The sequence below is a fragment of the Tachypleus tridentatus genome, chromosome 2 (assembly GCF_004210375.1).
Source record: "Tachypleus tridentatus isolate NWPU-2018 chromosome 2, ASM421037v1, whole genome shotgun sequence".
NCBI classification, from domain to species: Eukaryota; Metazoa; Arthropoda; class Merostomata; order Xiphosura; family Limulidae; genus Tachypleus; species Tachypleus tridentatus.
Genome location: NC_134826.1, coordinates 40,530,686 through 40,546,839, shown reverse-complemented (window position 1 = coordinate 40,546,839; position 16,154 = coordinate 40,530,686). Strand labels below are relative to the sequence as shown.

The window sequence follows — 16,154 nt, the reverse complement described above, 5'->3', positions numbered from 1 at the left end:
TTTAAGGTTTATCCCTGACGCTGGACAGTGTCATAAGCGATGGTGGCACTGTCCAGCTTACAAATGTTAGTTTAAGGTTATTGGCCTTTTTAACGCTATTTAAGTTTTAAATTCAAAAATTAAAAAAGTCTGTTTTACCTTGATTCCTTTTACGAATTAATCATTTTACTTTACTTTTAAGTTTCTACCAATTGTTTGGCGCGGATAGCCTAGTTGATTTGCGCCATAAGACGCCGAACAAATAAACAACCATGATAGAGATATTTTGAATGGTGGATTTTAATTTCTCTTGCATAGTTACATTAGGACTAAACATATTGGTTGTTCAAATTCCAATGTATTAAGGATGACGAACAGGACGTGGCCAAAATGTTAGCATGCTCGAACTAAGAATTTGAGGGTTCACAGCTCGTAGCAGAAACACATTCTGAATTTTGAATCTTTGCGTGCATTCTAAGAGTGGTGATTAATGTCCTGTTCCTATAGTAAATCTAATATTTGGTTGTGGGTGCTGTTGACTACCTGAATTTCTAGTTTATCCTTTTAAAATTAGTGATTGTTATGCGCAGATAAATCTTCATGCAAGTTTGAACGAAGAATCTGAAACAAAAAACACTTACATCAGCTGAAGTTTCTCCAATATATCAGATGAGTTTCTAGTAAAAGCAATATAGAAGTCAAATGGTGCGCTGTACTGCAGAGTAGCTATGCACAAGCAACAAAAAAGTCTTTTAATATGTGTCGTCCTCGAGGGAAAGTTCTACTTTGTTTTTGAACTCGTAAGTAGCCCTGAAAGAGTCCTTATTTGGCTTTTATTTATAAGGTTTTCCCAAGAGAAAAAGGTAGCCAGCTTTATATCACGTGTGTTTATTTATTTTTTTTACACAAACTATTATTATTTTAGCAAACCGATCGTTCTGGACAGAAAAACAAACATTCTCTGCGTTTTAAATAGGCAGTTGTGATAAACAAAATCCTTGACCTTCACGTCAAAAGTGCATCACGTTTCATTCTCTAGCGAATGCGATTCTCGGGTTTTTTCTTATAATAAAAGATGGTTTTGTGACCTACATGTTCCAACACGTTTTCTGCTCCATAACACACCACTTGTAGTTGAACACATATTCCTTATTCTATATCAGAATATCTCATATTTTTTTTATAAAAGGCAATATACATCTCATATTTTCTTTAACTGTTCACAACAGTCTTTAAATAGGTAATAAACATTTACAAGTGCCTGATGTACACGGAAAGTTAGTCCGATTGCGAGTGAAATGATTGTATTCACCTCTGTAGCAGGCTTTACTCAGTTACGTGGTTTAGTCGTCTCTAACTTCCAATTTTAAGAATCACATGAAACTTACACATAATGTAACTATTCAATTTTGAAAGAACCATTTTTCGTGCTTCTAGTGCATATTCGAAATATGCTATTGCTTTTAATGTTTCATTTCAATACTTGGTTTCAAATAAATATATCATTCACGCTTCTTTTGACGAACTATTCTTAAAAGTATAATTATTTCTATGCTCGAAAACTCAAATGGATTTCATATAAAAATGTTTCATCCTTCTCCAAGCCGAATTCTTAACTCCGAATAATATGTTTATAATACTATAAATCACCAGTATATTTCAAACAGACATTAGTCTTTAGGGCTTTGTATGATTACAATATCAAATTGCCTAAAGAAAGCTTCCCCGATAGTACAGCTGTAAGTGTACGGATTTACAGTGCTAAAATCAGGGGTTCGATTCTCTTCGGTGGGCTCAGCAGATAGCCTGATGTGGCCTAGCTATAAGAAAACACACAAAGACACCTTTAAAGAGATGTTTGTATTGAAACTTCTTGAGTTTCTTTGATAAAATAAATAAATAAAATACTGTATCGAAATTCTGTCAATCAGCTAATAGCGGCAACGTATCATCATGGTTCAATTGATTCGAGACGAATTATTACCATTACTTAACATCCCTGGCTCAACGGTAATTTACAGGCTCAGGTTGCTAAAATATCAGATTCTATAGGCAGGGCACGAATCAAGTAGACTTTCATAATAATTCGAATTACGTGTTTCTGTATTGCCTTTACGCATGTAAATATAATTCAATTAAAGGACAACTAAATAAAATAAGTTAAAAAAGGAGCAATAAGTTAACAAAATCTCAAAGATTTAGGACTTTTTTAAAATGACTTGCTATACTAATTGACTGGTAAAAAAAAACCTACTCATCCTTCGTAGATGCATTATTTAGACATCCAAATAATCATGTGTAAAAATGTTGACACGAATGATCAAAGGAAGTTTTATCTTGTAGCTTTATTAAACAAAAACATATTTTACATTTATTAATGTATTCAACATGATACAGTGGCTTGCTTGACCTGGTAGTTAGAGTATTTAAGTTGAAGTATGCTGGTCTTAGATTCAAAGCCTATCACCGAAAATGCTCGTCCTTTCACCCGTGAGGGGGTTAAGTCACGATCAGTCCCATTAGAGTAGCTCGACAATTGATTGTGGGACGTTTGGACTCGCAAATATGCACGCATTTTCAGCTCTGATACAATATAATCTGACAATCGATCCCACTATTAGCTGGTAAAAGAACATCCAAAGAGTTGGCGGCAGGTGGTAATGACTAGCTGCCTTCCCTTTAGTCTTTCACCTCTAAATTAGGGACGGCTAGGGCAGACAGCCGTCGAGTAGCTCCATGCGAAATTCAACAAACAAAAGAAAATTTATTTTGTGTTGCTCTTTGCGTATTCCTATTATTTGATAGATACGGACTTGAGTTCAGTGTTGTGTGAAAATTACATTTCAGATTTATATTTTTATCTGCCAGATTTACTGGAGTTCTTTCGTTCAACAAGGGATCTTTTTACCTGGGCTATAACAGTTAAACATTATCTGTAACGTTAGTTACAAAACCATTCTGTGAAACTAATAAGATTCATTTCTCAAGTTGCGCCAAAGATCAACGTTGTCTCTCGTTTAATTGTTTTTTCTGATCCAAATAACCGTTTAAATGTCGGAAAGGGGCAATCCTTGTGCTTAGACACCTTTTAAAAAAATAACCGTCTCTGGTGGATCAACTAATCTGAAACAAGAGCTTCCCAGTGGCTCCATCGCTAATTCTAGTCTAATAAAGTTAAAATTCGGATTTCAATACCCGTGATGGACACAGCACAAATACTTCGTTATGTAGCTCTAGGTTTAAAACAAATAAACAAATTTAAACGACGATATTGCTCGTGCTTTTATTAATAATTTTACCCTAAATGATTAACATGTCTCGTACTTCAATATACGATTTTGCCTTTTGGAAATTTCGTCCTTCAACCTCAATAACGTTTTTCTTGCACAGATTTGTTTAAAGATATCTCTCGTTATTTGTCTCTGTTCGTGGTTCAGCAAAACTACACATTTTCAGTAATTATACAAGAATGAATAGTCCACAATCGCTTGGTTGTCAGGTGTAAGGCTGAGTGCTTCCTAATTTGGCACAGACGGCTCAAAGTCTCGATGTATCAAAGGGGGCATTGTAGTCGTTTACGAGTGAATTGACGTGAGTAACGCCCTCTTAAATAATGATGCATCTGATGGGGTGGATGAGTATCCATGATGCCTTCGTACTCATATAGAAGGAAACTTCGGGCAGTAATGAGAGAAGCTAGTTTAATATAGAAAGGAAAAAGGCTAGTCATAATTTTTTGCTGTGTAAAATAATATTAAGGGCACAACAGTCGTGTGCGTCTCCGTTTTGTCAATCAACTATAGTAAGTAATTACATCATACAAATAGCTGTGCTCTTACATATGTTTGATTCATTTATCATTGTGCATGCCAAAGGGATCGGATGAATACGAAATTTGATAAACACGCAAATACTGTAGCTTAAAAAAACACACACACACACACACACACACACACACGAAGATTCGTTTGGTAAGCGCACTGAATAGCATTAAAAGTTACTGAAACTCAGTAATAGAAGATAATTTTCTAAATATATTAACCCAGGGCATTCTAGAGTTTCATTAAAATTAGGAAAAATACAACTAAAGATATTAACTTGAAAAAAATTGACTTTAGTATTGAGGCACATCTTCAGCTATTAAACTTCTAGAAATTCATAAGTTTATTTTTCAACTACTGTGACAAGTTTTCACTAGATAATTGACCTCGCCACAAGATTTCTGGAGAACTAATTTTGAACATCATTAATCGGCCCGGCATGGCCAGGAGGTTAAGACACTCGACTCGTAATCTTAGAGTCGTGGATTCGAATCCCCGTCATACCAAACATGCCTGCCCTTTCAGCCGTGGGAGTTTTATAGTGTAACGGTGAATCCAACTATTCGTTGGTAAAAGAGTAGCCCACGAGTTAGCGGCGAGTGATGACGACTAGATGCCTTCCCTCTAGTTTTACACTGCTAAATTAGGGACGGTAAGCGCAGATATCTCTGGACTAGCTTCGCGTGAAATTCAAATCATACCAAAGAAACAAACCAATCTCAAATTGGTTGTTGATATCGAATATCAGTGAGCTACGTTCGACGTATCGCTTGTTTTTGCGTTCCAAAATTTAGAAGTAACATATTCAGATCCATTTATATAAGGCTGTTCCCCTGAGATTTGCTTTATTTGGAAAATAACTGAATAATTAACATCGCCCATTAACTCTATTATCGCTATGAAAACGTATGTATTCTGCCCGCAGATTTGTGTCATGGGAACTTGGATTTTTTATGCTGCATAAGATGAAAGTTCGCTTCAAACTTCAGTTTTATCAGTTTCAGGTTCTAGATAAGTTATAAAAACATCAAAATGTCTGTTCTTTTACTTTTAATGTTTATGTAAAAAGAAACCTGGCATTAGAAATATTTTCAGTAAACATAACAGTAAATGAGTTCAAACTAAGCCTATTTTGGGCGAGTTGTATTTATACATTCCTGGTCTCATTTTCGATTGGAAAAAACATCAATTTTTTCCTGAAAGACCATGTCCTACGAAACAATTATCTTGAAAATAATGATATTTATTTATCTGGATTTGGGCGAATATACCGAACTTGTGGCGTTAGAAGGTAATTCTTGATATTACTTCAGTATGCTGTAGAAAAAAAAGATTAATTTGAAAGGAATAGTCACGATGTTGCATGGCTCCAGTCACAATGTTGTATGGCTCGTGTGACTGAACTCTTGGCAACAAGGCCAACTTGCGAGCCAGGAGGTCAGACAAATCTTTGGCTTCATGTGAACTCTGCAAGTATTTGGTTACGAAACCTTCTACGATTCTTCTTTTTGTGTGTTTATCCCTTTTCTATAAAAGCCTTGTCGATTTTCAATCGATTTGTTAGCCAACATATCTAGCCTGCAGAGAAATGACATTGTTGGCCTGACTATCTTCAGATGTTTTAAAATGACTTAACTTCAAATAAATGATGTTCCGATACTTGACAGTGTAATATAAAAATGGTATAATTGATTATAAACAGTTATGGATTTTTGATCTGAATACCTTATTTTTCTATTTACATGAAGTATATCGCCTGGCATGGTCAGATAGTTAGGGTTCTCGACTAGTAATCCGAGAGCCGCGGGTTCGAAACCTGTCACACCAAAACATGCTCGACCTTTCAGTCATTGGAGCATTTTAATGTGTCGGTCAAACCTACTGTTCGTTAGTAAAAAGAGTAATCCAAGAATTGATGGTGGGTGGTGATGATTAATAGCCTTCCCTCTAATCTTACACTGTTAAATTAAAGAGGGCTAGCGCAGATAACCCTCGTGTAGTTTTGCGCGAAATTCAAAAACAAACAAACACGAGGTAGAATTAGATAGTGTAAATTACAAGTGTATTAATTCATTATCATTCAGACGTGTTTTGTTAACTTGTATGAATAAAAAGTGAAATGACCCACCCGTTTCTTTACACACCACTTGAAATGTTCTTGATAATTCGGTTATTATAATTGCACGTATACATCATAAATACAAAAGAAATATGCACATTAATTGCAGAAAAAAAAATACAAAAAGTCAAAGGTTTATGTACTTTAAAAAAAAAAACATCCCCAAACGGTAATAACAATTAGCTATATGCAAAATATTTCTTCTTGCATTGGCCTCAAACCAAAACTGAAAACTTTGACACATGTAGCTTACTTCCTAAGTGCTTCTTTGTCTTAAGTAACTTGTTCGCATAAATCAAATAGATACAGAAACGAAGCGAATTGCAAACAGTGTTTACTAACAAAAGCACACGCTAAGATCTGCCATTCGATCCGTTGTGTTTATCCTCCCTGGAGTTGGCTTGGCACCTTCAAGGGTTTGGTTACTTAGCTTTGTTAAGAACAGTTTGATATGTTGTGCGACTTTCGTATGGTGATTACAAAGGACCTTTTGCCACTGCCTTCATAATTCACGCAGCGGTAACAAACAATACTAAAACACTGTCAAGCAATGGAAGATTTTCGCACCCACTTTACATCTGGCCTACTCAAAGGATCTCTTTCATTGAGTCACTTCCAACGCCACCTATTTTTCATGGATTTATTTATGAGGGATGTATCATCTATAACTTTCTTGAAAAGTAACATGACGAATACGTCCATCGTACAGCCAAATAAAATCAACGATAATGAGGGGGAGTAGGAAAAAAGGGTAATAAATGACAATTACACAAACAACGTTCGACACCTAGTGGCGCATCATAGAATTAAAAAATACTGTTTGTAAACTTACAATACGTATGAGTATTTTCAGTTCCATCTAGAATTTCTAAGACGGAAATGCTCATTCCTGTATGGCCAGTGATCGGCGATGACAGTATACTTTTATTCGCGGGAAAATAAGAATTTCCTTAAATTTCATCTTTTTTTTTCCCCCCTTTACACATCCAGTGCACATTCTAAGTGTAATGGCGCGTGTGAAGAAATGCGAGAGGATGTTTCTGTCTTCGTACGTTGTTTTGTTTGTTAACACAACATTCTGAAAAACATTTTTCTAACTAACTGTGCATATGGTAGGCCTGCGGATACAGTTTTTTGTTTATTATTGTCTTTTTAAACTTAAAACATTTCTGTAACACGTACGCGTCAACCTCAAAAGTTTATTCATCTTTATTAGACTTTGAAATCCACCAGTGGTGACATGGTTCCGGGTCATAACCCCCCACCACCACCATAAAAATCCTTTAAATGTTATTTTTAAACATGCGCTTCTTTAATACTCGGTTGTTTACTAAATAGCTCACGCTCAAGGAAAATCAATTTATTGTGGTAAGTCACGTGCTAAGAAAAGTAATAAACAACAACAGAAAAACAAAAGATTGATTTTGTTGAAAGATTAAAACGATACAAAATGAATATGGTACAGTTTACATGGATATGAAATTTCAAAACCATGACTGTTAGTGAAAATTTAACAGAAAAAAAAAATATATTTCTAGGAATGTCTGGATCTTTCACTGGGCGACAGAATGGACACTATACGTTCGTGTGGAATTTGACCTTGCTGTTCTCTACATGACGCAATGGTAGGCTGTTATTAAGAAAAATGTTAAAGTATCCTTTTACATAATATTGCTCGAATTGCATGTGAATGATTTTGTATAATCATATATAGTTAAGAAAACCTGGACGAATTACGACAATTTTGTAACAATTCTGTATTATTAGAGATATTGCTCCAAATAATAATTAAAACAACAACAACAACCAAGTTATCTATTCTCAGCACCAATTATTGTGAGAATCAGGTTCGATTCCCCTCGGTGGACTCAGATAGTTTGATGTGGCTTTGTTATAAGAAAGGCACTCCTAACGTGAGCAAATAAAGACTACTTTTACATTTAAATGGAATACAAAATTTCAGACTTTCCAGACGATCAGACCTTTTTAAGAAAGCTTGGACGAATTACGACAGCTTTTGTAATAATCCCGTTTTATTATAAGAGCCATTCATCTAAAAACAAACAAAAACAGTTATTCTCAGCGACACCTATTATGAGCAAAGAAAGACTACTTTTAAATTTAATGGAATATTCAATGGAATATTTTAAGCAGTTCTTTTCTTTTATGTTCCCTGGTAAGGTGGAAGACATACTATTTCTTCTGCTTCTTTAAAATATTTACAATCGTGCGTCAATATTTCATTCCTGGCCTGATCATTTGAAATGTCGTCAAAGTTTCATTTTAGGGAATCTGAGGTAAAACGTTAAAGTTTTTTTGTTTTGTTTTTAATATGTAGTTCCCTTATATTTCCATCACTCCAAATGAAACTTGGCACGAAGGTATATTGCGACAACTCTCACAGACTATGGCAGACAAATACAAGTTTTGTTATTATTAATCGGGAGACAAGAGTAGGACACAAGTTGAAATTTTGATATTTTTTTGGCTTGATATTCCTTTATAATTCAACCAAGTCAAATAAAAAGTTGAACAAAATACCTTATGTCGAAGAAGCTCGTAAATTCAAGCAGCTATATTTGAGCTTCGTGCCTTTCGCATCGGTCAAAGGTTTAGATATTTCAAAGAGATAAGGTTTTGACCTGATATTTCTCTGCATTTCAACCACTATACTTTGAGACAATCCTTAAAGCAGACATGTTGGGATTTATGCCTTTGTTTTCATTATGCAAAACCAAAAGGTGCAAAATGTCCCGATATAAGAAAAAAGGAATCTCTACACCTAGACATTATGTGAACGTTCTTATTAATGTTTTGAACAACGCGATGGATGTAATTATATAATTATACAGAAGAGTAAGCTTTTATTTACCTACACATTATCTCAAAGTTGATATATGTTATAGTTTATACTCCTGTTCTCTACCATGAATATAATTATTTCTAGATGTGTACTGCATTCTAGGGAGTTGATTGAATAAGGTAAATACTTATATTTACAATGTAAATATACATGTCTATATTATATAGACATATAATATGTGTCTATTATATATATATATATATATATATATATATATATATATATATATACACACACACACACTTATTAAATACTTGGCTAAAAAGTTACTGAAACAAACATACCGCAACCTATTAAATGTCTAATCCAACAATTTTGAAACCGTCTACCCTTTATATAAAGACTAATATTTACGAATGGCTCAAAACAGGTTTCACACAGTTTAAAATGGCATCTAATTCAACACGTGTCAGTAAAGTAGTAAGACAGGATAAATCACAACGACAATAGGTAAGTAATATAAATATTCTAGTTCGTGGGAGATTCTTGTTCGGGGATTTCGAATAAACGATATTCACATTAAACATACTTATACAGTTGTATTTTTTTCTGGTTTTAACATGTCCGAATCTGTAACTTAATGTATTAACGTACTACATATGCAGACTAGAATTTTTTTTCATTATATTATCGATTACACACAACCGAAGTGGTATTTACAAAAATATTCGGATATCTTGATCGGTATACGAAATAAATGATTTTTAGAAGTGTATGTGGATCTCTGTGGATCCTCCAGTTCCTGTTTATCCATGCTATTATGTTTGATAAGCAGTTAACAATGCCGAACTGGGGCAATGCTGACAGTGAAACCGTAAACTAGAATAAAAAACAGGGAGAAGAATTATTGTTTTGTATTAAGCACAAAGCTACACAATGGGCTATCCGTGCTCTGCCCACCACAACTATCGAAACCCGGTTTTTAGCGTTGGAAGTCCGCAGACATACCGCTAAGCCACTGGGGGGCAGGGAGAAGAAACATACACGTAATTACATAAACTTAAAATATGTTGACTTACCACTACACCTAGAAGACCTCCACTTGCTGACTCTCAGTCTGATTACAGCACCGCGTTTGCTTTTCCACCCAACATAGACACAGACTATAGAGGTTACACTTAATTTTTGTCAGGAAGTTTATACAAAGCGTTGTTCACCTGCAAAGCCCATCCGGGGGAGTGGGATATTTTTCAGTGCTACGTTCAGCGCCTCTCACTGTCACTGAAAAGCATTTGCACACATTAGTCACTGATTTCCTGCTAAACAAGTCTTACTACATTGATTACGTTTCAATCATCATTTTGCCGGACATTCATTTCAACTGTAACTATTATTATGTGTGGGTAATATTCGCAGGGTGTTTTATGACGTTTTCACTGAACTGATAATTTCATTAGGTTTTGTAATGCCACAAACCTATCTTGCAATACTAGCAGTGTGGATAAAAAAACATTGTTCGACATCGTGAAAATACAGTAAGTTGTTTCAAAGCGTAAAAGAAAACAATCACAAAGTAATTGTGTAAATACTAGGAAATAAATTCGTGCTTCGCGTAAGTTGTGTGTATTAAAATTATTTGACAACTGAAACATTATTGAAGAAAAAAATTAAAAATAGATGTAGAACAGACTTCCCTCGTACGCAGAATGTGTCGTGCCTCATGAGTAATGCACACGGTTATTAAATAGAATACTGTACATGTGACAAAAGTATATGTTTTAAATAGATAAATCGTTTAAATAAAGCTGTTGGTTTGGTAGGTAGTTAGAAGTAAATGACACAAAAACACGCTTAGTAGAGTCTTCTGAATAGTCGCCATCTTTGACTAAGATCTTGAGTTGTTTATTGTTCTTTTAATAGAAGAGTTGATAAAATGATATTATAATATAATAAATTTTAAAATTAGAGTATTAAGAAGTGCAGAAATCAACTGTATTCATTTGTCGTTATTTCGCTTTTTTGTTTTCTATCAGTTATGTTTCACTCCTCCCCTACCTACCCCTACACAGGACGTTTCACAATGGAAAAAGGGTGAACATCAATTTTTAAAATCGAAAGCCAACGCATATTTTGCAAAACACAATCAACATGAAAGATACTACAATATTCTAATAATATGAGAACTCGAGAACTATTAATCTTTCGTAAGATAGATCTAGACTGTATAGAAAACCTCGAATGCCATAAAAAAAGTGACGTTATGATTATACAAGTATGTTTTACGTCATAAAAATAGGTGGTTACGCCGAGACCTCTCTATCCTTTCCTCCCACACGTAGGTGTGTACCTAAGACTATAAGTAAAGCGTCTGGTATACTAAAACCCGTAACTTAGATATAATTTGAATTTTAGTCGCCTCGTTGAGGTAGTTGAAAACGTATAATAGCGATGATTTTGGTTTTTCTTAGTTATGTTATTAAGAAGTGTTAAAATCAGTTGTTGTTATGTGTTTCTTTCTAAACTTCTTGCGTGTATATGTCGTATTCGAATATCATCTGAAATATGTAATTATGTGCTATCGGTCAATAAATGAAGTTGTGGCAGCGACTATTAACGCTACTTGCCTTGGGATATTGTATAACGGGTAAACTAGAGCTTCGCATACGAAGCGTACGTAAACTTTAGGCCTAATTGTTGAATTTGAATTCAGATTTAATGATATTCCGTTACTTGCAATTCACAGAAAGGTAAAAAATTAACTCTGTTTCGTTTTATTGAGCGGTGTTTTTATGTTATTGTCTTTAAAGTTAATGTTAACAAACCTTAGTTTTTCACTTGTATAGATGTTTTGTGTTTGTTTTGAATTTCTCTCAAAACTACATAAGAGCTATCTGCACTAGCCGTCCCTAATTTAGCAGTGAAAGACTAGAGGGAAGGCAACTTGTAATCACCACCCGCCGCCAACTCTTTGGTTACTTTTTTTACCAATAAACAGTAGGATTGGCTGCACGTTATAACATCCCAACGGCTGAAAGAACGAACATGTTTGGCGTGACGGAGATTTGAACCCGCGCCCTCAGGTTACGAGTGGAATGCCTAAACTACGTGGCCATGCTGAGTCCACTTGTATAGAATAATGCACGTTAAACACTATTCACTTGTGCAATGACATAAACTTAAAAGGACCACTGTACAATTAGCCAGTAATAATATTGACTTTCCAGCGGTGCAAATAGGCCTGCACACATGGACTGACCAACTCTCGTTGTTCTTAAAATTACACGGATGAAACTTCTCATGCAGTCTAAAGCTGCATATGCCCGTGTTAAATTGTGATTTAAAATCTGTTCTGGAGATATTCAGTGATCTAAAAATATTACAACTACTTTATTTCAATAACTTGTGAGTTGTAAGTTAGGTATATCAGGATACTATGAAATAACACTAGCATTATATCTCAATTGAACCCGTTTTCAGTCTCAACGTGTTTGTAATGAGTATTAGTAAGACACGTATTCTGTTATTGTATTACGTACAGAAGTGCTATAGTTTACAATGATAAATTACTCTTTCAATAATAGAAGAATTTGTAATTGATTTACAATATTATTAACTTGTATAATAGTTATTATACATTATTAGTTTAATATATGCAGATAGGACTAATCTCAGCCTCCTGGGTTGAAGGAACCTTGTGCAGTATTATTGGGTTTATGACCGAAATTATTATTATTAACAGCGAAGGTACCCAATGATGTAGCATTGCATTGTAATTATTAGAAGTAATGTAGTTTGAAAGTTGTGTATAATTAGCCATGCTCATCACTAATCAAAAGCTAATTTACAAACATATATTAAACAAACAGCCCTTGCTCCAATATTTTGTATGAGATAAAGGTGAAATTAGTACATGATGGACTGTTTAATATATATATTATGAGAACGTATTTTGTGAGAATAAATTTTATATATTTAAGATATCTTGATGGCAAAATCGCAAATCCTTTGTGTTTATATCCAAACATAATTTTTGTGTGTAACCCATTCTGTAAGTTTTTAAATTTTATTTACGAAGTAGAGACGCTTATTGTCAAAGTGTGAGTTTATAACACCACATCCATTGGTTAGCTAAAGTTATAAGTCAACATGAGATGGAAACCAGTAATCTTCTGTCTAGTGAAGTCTTGTATACAGAGTGTAACGAAAGTAGTTCTTCCTAGCCAGACAGGCAAGTCAAGAATGCTAATAAAACGATTTAATTCGTTTGTGAACCAAGTGCCCAACATATATAACGCTAAAAAAAGTAGTTCACTAACGTAGTCGTTTCTAGCTACAGGGTCATCTTTCTTGGTTCTATCAAAATAACGTCACAGTGTGTCTGTTGAGCCAAAACTTGTACATTTTACGGAACATGTTGAAAAAATAACTGCAAACAGTTTAAAGTTTTTACTATTATTCTTTCTTGTTTGTGTTCGTTTGTTTTTGCATTTGGCACAAATTTACTCTAGGGCTATATGCTAATCTAGCAGTGTAAGACAAAAGGAAAGGCAGCTAGTCATCACAACGCACCACCAACTCTCAGGGTACTTCTTTATCAATGAACAGTGGGATTGACCGTCACTTTATAACACCCCATGGCTAAAAGGTGAGGATATTTGATATGACGAACTTTCGACCCTCTGATTACGAGTCGAGCGCCCTAACCACCTGGCCATGTCGGGTTTACTTCCCGTGAACCTTATTGAATACGCTCATCGAAATAAGATTTTGACCTTGCTTGTTGCAATTAATGACCTTAACCATAACGTCCAGCTTAGACTTTTAATCCAGTGCCTTATCTTATTGTAATGGGCAACAAAATACAGCTTTCTATTTAAAACAGATACAGTATCGATATAAAATTATTTTTTCCTTTATTTTCCCATAAAAATAATCAAATTGTGGAAATGCTGTTTGCTTCAGTTGCAGTACTGGTTTCACATCACCACATTTTAGGCCTAGCTCGCCTATCTGTAGAATATAAATAACTCTGTACTGAGGAAAATAATAAAATATTACATGTTTACTGGATGCAACGACGAGCTGGTCTCCTCAAAAACATTTCAAATTTTATAAAAGAAAAAGTTGAGATTTCGTATATTTTTTTCTGTCAGCTTACTGAAATTAATTTCGTTGCATTTTTCCATAGAGTAATTTTGTGTTACAAACTAAATCAGAGAATGTGTAGTTGAAAAATAAATTAATTGCGATCGTTATTATTATTAAAAAATGATATACATTACACTGTCTTCACACAATCTCTTTAGAGTCAAACTCTACACTAGATTTACTACACCTATTTTATCTTAAATTCTCTGTATCCTTTGGTGACACATCGTTATATCTGAAAGTTTATAACGCTAAAAAATGGTTTAAATAACAGCAGTGAGCAGAACAGATAGGCCTAATAACAAATGAATGAATTAAATGCTCTGAATAGTGTAAAGGCTTATCTAGGCCTAGTTTTCAAATTCAACGTGCACTAAAATTTGTTTCTATCTAAGTATGGGAAGATTACACGTCCTGTTTATTGAATATATATATATATATATATATAACATTTAAAAACTTGGCTTAAAAGTACAGGTATGAACGGTAACGTACAAAAGTTGGCATGCAGAATTAATTAACAAATGTTTACATTAAAAGTCAATGAAGAGAATTTAACAAGTAAAGTAATTAGCACGCACATCACCTCGCACAGAATTTGCAAATGTTTCTTAGGCTTTTTGATCAAATAAAGCTTTAATAATTCGTATCAAAACAAAATTTTCAAAATTCAATACAATATTTAAATTTAAATTATTCTTGAACTTAGGCAAGTGTAGTTAAGGATTTAGGTGAGCCATATTTCACTGTCTTGAAATTTTAACTCATCGATAAAATATACAAAGTTTTCTTTGTATTACAGTTTCTTTCTCCTTGAGATACTCTCGGTGACTCAGCGGTAAGTCCACAAGCTTACGACGCTAAGAATACGACACTCAGGTTGCGACTGAAGGTCCCTAACTACCTGGCCGTACAAGCTGATAAATATTTTCATGAAACTTTGTTTGTATTTAAGCACAAAGCTACACAATGGGCTATTTGTGCTCTACCCACAGTGGATATCAATATCCGGTTTGTAGCGTTGTAAGTCCGCAGACATATCGCTATGCAACTTAGGGATACTTCTGAAAACACACAGTAGACAAAACCTTAAGATGTGAAAAAATACGGTTTGTACTTTCTGAAGCACAGCTTCTGCAAGAAACGTAACAAATAATACTGAAATAAAAACGCTTCTGTTATAAAAGTGTTTTTAAAATTTTTGTTATTAAGATTTTTTATCATCGCTGTCAAATATATGAGGAATAGACACTTGCTTAGTATAGAATTGACAACATGTTTTTAGGGTTTTTCTTAAGCCAAAATATTTTTAAAACGCCAAACTAAATTAAAGAAATATAATTTTCAGATACGTACAGTAATTTTGAAATTACTCAAATATTCAGAACTGTAGATTTCTGTTAGGGTTATAAATATGATCACGTGAGTCGAGGCCCTGTGTCACCATTATAACGATAATTTAACACGCTACCGGCTAGAGGCCCTAATACTCTTAACTTGTAGTGTAAACAATTAATGGCGCGTGCAGTTCGACATCTTTATCAAATCCAAACATTGTTAAGAATAGTTTTAAACTAAATGCTATTAGGCAACCCTTTTCCAGGTCTTCCTCTTCTGGGTTTAACTCTATTTACAGAACATGTATTGTGTTCGTGTGAAACGATTCTCAAACCAAGAACAAGAGGTTAATATTTTAAAAATGCAATTAAGTTTGAATTTACTGAATTTAAGCCGTAGCTTTAGTACGTCTTTATGAACCAAGAAATGACTTATTTCTAAACATCATTCATTAGGTACATTTTAAGTGGGTACATCTACACTTCGGTTCATTTGTTTTTGATCCCTCTTTCACCTAACTACTGATGGATGGTTCATTAAACCGAGAGTTAGATTCAAAGAGCTTAAGTAAGCAGTAGACAATACACTTTTCGATAATAAGTTTTCAGGAGAAAAGAGTTTATTATACGCAAATAGTCCACTCGCATAGTTGAATTTAATTAAGTCGTGTTGAGAGAATTAAAACTTTAGTTTTGTATACGAAAATATCTTGTATTTCAGAAGCTTAGAAAGCACTTAATTAGAGTGACGAATAATTTGTAACACTACAATTCTAAAACACTACTATTGTTAGAAAAGAAAATGATGATAGTGCTTACATTAGTGACTATATTTTATTTAACAAATAAATACAGTAATTGTGCAGTTTCGTTTTAATGTGGAACTATTTATGAGACTGGTAATAAAGAACTATTTGATACAAGTGTTTGAAAGCATTGCTTGGTTT

At 34.1% G+C, this 16,154-nt stretch overlaps 1 protein-coding gene across 10 annotated transcripts in view; it reads right to left on the bottom strand.

Annotated features, from left to right (window-relative positions):
- Window positions 1–16,154, bottom strand: part of LOC143241526 (tyrosine-protein phosphatase 69D-like) — a 354,041-nt gene that overhangs the window by 289,808 nt on the left and 48,079 nt on the right. For 6 of the 10 annotated variants that reach the window (XM_076484789.1, XM_076484790.1, XM_076484786.1 and 3 more), the window contains exon 1: window positions 9,802–10,180. The exons of 2 other annotated variants lie outside the window; for them this stretch is intronic. The gene's annotated coding sequence lies outside the window, so the exon portion shown is untranslated. Of the gene's footprint in view, window positions 1–9,801; window positions 10,192–16,154 lie in introns of those variants that run through there. 2 more of the 10 variants (XM_076484788.1, XM_076484797.1) reach the window with 2 other exon arrangements.